The sequence below is a fragment of the Engraulis encrasicolus genome, chromosome 8 (assembly GCF_034702125.1).
Source record: "Engraulis encrasicolus isolate BLACKSEA-1 chromosome 8, IST_EnEncr_1.0, whole genome shotgun sequence".
Lineage (NCBI taxonomy): Eukaryota > Metazoa > Chordata > Actinopteri > Clupeiformes > Engraulidae > Engraulis > Engraulis encrasicolus.
The window spans coordinates 6,803,828-6,808,827 of NC_085864.1; the positions used below are offsets into that span (position 1 = coordinate 6,803,828).

The following is a 5,000-nucleotide window of genomic DNA, read 5'->3' on the forward strand; positions in this document are numbered from 1 at the left end:
TTAAAAGGCTGGCAGAGAAAATTAAATCCCCCACTCCCTCCACTGTAACAGCAGCAGCAGCAGAGCCCACAGCCCCTCCCCCTCCCCCTTCTCTCACTGCCCCTGTCCCTGTCCCTCCCTTTGCGCCTTCTCCATGCACGGCCACTGCTTCTCACTCCCCTCTGACACCCAGGTCTGCTGTGTCAGTGCAAAGGATCCAAGAATGCCTGACTTTAGTGGAGATGGAAATAGCAGAGTTCAAGGAAAGTCAGCTATCAGAAAATGACGTCATCAGAGAGCTAAAAGATGAACTTATGAACTTCAAGAGGGGAAATGAGATCAAGCTAAAGGCACTTGAATTAGGAATGGACAGTCTGAAAGACAGCAACAACACCCTGAATAGCGAAATGACACAACTAAAGGTGACACTGGAAGAGAAAGACAGCATTATTCAAAACCTGTCAAAACAGATTACCACTCTGACAAACACCCTTGCAACACTAAAAGGGACACATGTACAAACAACAACAACAGGTGCACAGACAGACAACAACCTGGAAATGTTTATGTCCCCATCGGGAGAATATTCCTCCTCACCCACCCACCTTTCCCCACTACTGCCTACTGCACTAGGCACACCCACATCTAAAACGGGGTCAACTCCACCTGAACCATCCCTGACAACATGCACATCCACGCCTACACTCCTGCCTGTGACGACCACTGCTGAAACAACAGATCCACATACTCCGGGCCTATGTGGACCAGAGACGTCACCTGCACAGCCACCCCAGCCTGCTGCCTCAGCGCGAATGCCCCCAACCCTGTCTAGGACAACGCCGCCCCCACAACCAATGAAAACAGCCCTGCTCTTTGATTCAAATGGCCGACACATTGACCCTCTAAAGCTCTTCCCCACCCACAGAGTGGCCAAATTCTGGTGCCCCACTACAGAGACTGCCCTGAACACTCTTTGTCCATCCACCCTCAAGGATCCCCAAAATATAATCATCCATACAGGGACGAACGACCTACGATCAAAAGGGGAGGCCGTGGCAGAATCCCTGCATGTGGTGGCAATGAAAGCCCACAAACAATTCCCCACAGCAAACATAATCATTTCATCCCTCCTCCCCAGAAAAGACTTTCCCAAAGAATTGACCAACAAGATCAACAAGAAAATCGCTTCCTACTGCTCTGACATTCCAAACACTCGTGTTGCTCATCACCCATCACTCTCTGTGGAACACCTGTACGACCATGTACATCTCCACCCCAGTGCAATTGGACAGTTCGCAAAAAATCTTAAAGACACAGCATTAAACAGGACCTCACCTCCTCTCCGAGTCAGCACAGAGCCCCAGACCTGCGACAAAGAGCGAAGACCACACCACAGACATGGCGGACCACACAGGACACCCAGGACCCATCCCAGCATGTCCCGGCCCCCTCGCAGCCAGGTTGGAGAAGCCCAGCAAGGTGGAGCACAGCCCAGTTGGATACCACCCAGGCCAACCCAGACCACCAGCACACCGCCCAGACCAACCCAGACCATCAGCACACAGCGAGGTCGACCCCAGCCAAGGAAAGCCCAGGCCAGCGCTCCTCCGTCAGGCCCTGGAGCACACCAACGTGACCTGTGTCACCAGCCCAGGCCAACACACACTCCAGGTGCATATGGGACCAGCACCCCACCAGGCAGCTGTTTATGTTGCCAGGCCCCACAGGGCCACAGAACCTACGCAGACGTACTGCAAGGTCAAATACACCCGGCCTGCACTGACATCGGAGAGGTGAGGCAACTATTGCACCTCATCTTCAACAAACTCAGCTGAGACAGACCGTAAGGAGGTGAGAGGGGTAAGAGGGAGAGAGAAAGGGAAAAAAAAACACGCATGTAAATCTGTGTGATAAGCTTATGTGATATACAACAGTTTCATTTTCTTGTTTTTTATTCATTCTATTTGTCACTTTCTATGACTTTAATGCCAAATCACATTTACATATGTTAAAATCATTCTCTGTAAGTTCCTGGAATATCCAGGGACTTTATTCAACAACTTTTGGAGCAAAAAGCCTTAATCCAGATTTCTTATTGAATATCAAAAAACATGATATCATTGTTTTGTTAGAGACTTGGTGCAGAGCAGACGCTATTACTCACTGTCCCTCCGGGTATTATGAAATTATCTTACCATCCTTTAAAAATAAAAGCATAACACGTGGCAGAGATTCAGGGGGGGTCATAATTTGGATCAGGGAATACCTTTCACCCTATTTACATACTGTAAAAAGAGGACCCACTCACATATGGCTAAAATTGAACAAAGGCATTGCAAATGATAAAAATGACATATATATATGTGCCATATACGCCCCACCAGCAGAATCACCATACTACAATGAAGAGTTCTTTAACAAACTCAACCATGAATGCAACCATTACCAGGCCCAGGGAAGTGTGTTGCTATGTGGAGACTTCAATGCCAGAACAGGCCTAGAAAATGAAATCATTGACATAGATGAGAAAGATGGTGCATTTATTATGCTACCAAATTTGGAAAACCCAATAAAAAAATCAAGACACAACCCTGATCCTGTCACGAATAAAAATGGTAGAGAGTTAGTGCATCTCTGTCGAGGCCTGGGCCTGTACTTCCTTAATGGTAGGATGAAAGGGGACTCATTAGGCCGGTTCACTTATTGCTCACCTCTTGGGTCTAGTGTAGTGGACTATGCAATTACTGACATGGACCCCAGCTCCATAAACGCATTCACTGTAAGACCACAGCTACCACTTTCAGATCACTGCCAAATCAATGTCTTCCTTAAAAGAACAAAAAACACAACAGCAGTTACAAAGAAACTGGTTGAACTCAATCCACCATACAAATGGACAAATGGCAGTGAAACTGAATTCATTAATGCAGCAAACTCAATTGAAATCACTAACAATATTAACCATTTTCTTCTGACCAAATTCGAACCAAATCAATCTGACGTCAATCGGGCATTAAGTAAAGTCACTTTACTATACCACAATATTGCAATAAAAGCAAACCTACGGAAAAGAAACCTAAAACATAAAAGTAAACCCAAAAAAGAAAAATGGTTTGATAAGGAGTGTGAACTGAAGCGAAAACATGTCAGACAACTGTCAAATCAAAAACATAGACAACCACATAATGCTGAAATTAGAGAGAGTTATTGCAAAAAACTGAAAGAGTATAAATCCATAATTCGAAAGAAAAAACAAAACCACTATGATGAAACCCTTGCAGAAATCGAAAACTCCATAAGGGAAAATCAGTTTTGGGAAAAATGGAATAGCCTGAACCCAAAACAAAGGCAAGAAACACCTCTGAAAGATGGAGAAATATGGAAAACATACTTTGAAAGCCTGTATGAAAACATTATACCAAATAATCTCACAATTGGCCAACAAATCATCAAAGAAAAATTACACTCTCTAGAAAAGATTATAAAAGATAATCAGAGCCCTCTTGACTATGAAATCACATTAGATGAATTACTGGACACACTCCACAAACTGAAACCTAAGAAAGCATGCGGTCCTGACAACATCAGAACCGAAATGCTGAAACACAGCACTTCTGAGCTGCATAGGGTGCTTTTAAAACTATTTAACCTTACTCTCCAAGCTGGCTGTTTTCCTGAGGTCTGGAACAGGGGGCTTATTTCCCCAATATTCAAGAGTGGAGACAAATTCGACCCCAACAACTACCGAGGCATCTGTGTGAACAGTAACCTGGGGAAGGTTTTCTGCTGTATTCTAAACGCCCGTATACAGTCCTTCCTTATCAAACACAATGTCTTGAGTAATAGTCAAATTGGATTCCTACCAAAACACCGTACTACTGACCATATTTACACCCTACACACCCTAATCAACAAACATGTTCTCCAAAAAAACAAAAACAAAATGTTTGCCTGTTTTGTCGACTTTAGAAAAGCATTTGATTCAATCTGGCTTGATGGACTGTTTTACAAAATATTGCAAAGTGGTGTAGGGGGTAAAACATACGACTTAATCAAAAGCATGTATTCGGACAACAAATGTGCCATAAAAATTAATAATAGCAGAACAGACTACTTCACTCAAGGGCGCGGGGTGAGACAGGGCTGTAGTTTGAGTCCTACTTTGTTCAATATATATATTAATGAGTTAGCGGTGCAACTGGAACAATCTACAGCCCCTGGACTCCCCTTAAACAACATGGAAGTTAAATTCCTGCTCTTTGCAGATGATCTGGTGCTGCTGTCGCCCACAAAAGAAGGGCTACAACAGCACCTGGACACTCTAGAGCATTTCTGTCAGAACTGGGCCCTGACAGTTAACTTGGCAAAAACAAGGATTGTTATCTTCCAGAAAAAACCCAGACTGCAGGCAACCAGACACCTTTTCATTCTAGGAAACACCGCCCTAGAACATTCATTGTCATATAAATACTTAGGCCTGACACTCAGTGCCTCTGGAAGCTTTGACCTTGCAGTGAATGCGCTAAAAGAAAAAGCTCGTAGAGCTCTCTACGCTATCAAACGAAACTTTTACAAAATTCAAATTCCAATTAAAATCTGGTGTAAAATATTTGACAGTGTCATTATGCCTATTGCATTATATGGATGTGAAGTATGGGGCCCACTCAGTAAGCTAGACTACACTAGATGGGACAAGCATCCCATAGAATCCCTGCATGCAGAATTTCTCCGAAATATTCTCAGAGTCCAAAGAAAAACTCCCACAAATGCATGCAGGGCAGAATTAGGCAGATTCCCATTGGCGATAAATATACAAAAAAGATCCCTAAAGTTTTGGACACATCTAAATTTCAGTGAAGAAAACACTATAAAGTTCCAAGCATTTAAAACCCAAGAGGTTAGCCCTAATACCAATCCCCTCAGTCAGTTGGTTCTGAAGTTAACTAAACCTCTTAACTCACTAACCCATCAACCTCAGACCATCCCTGCTGTACAAAATCAAATCAAAGTAAAACAAATTA

General features: G+C 43.7%; 1 protein-coding gene across 1 annotated transcript in view; it reads right to left on the reverse strand.

The window, feature by feature from the left end:
- The window catches only part of dchs1a (dachsous cadherin-related 1a), a 262,128-nt gene that overhangs the window by 68,460 nt on the left and 188,668 nt on the right, over positions 1-5,000 (reverse strand). The window lies entirely within an intron of this gene.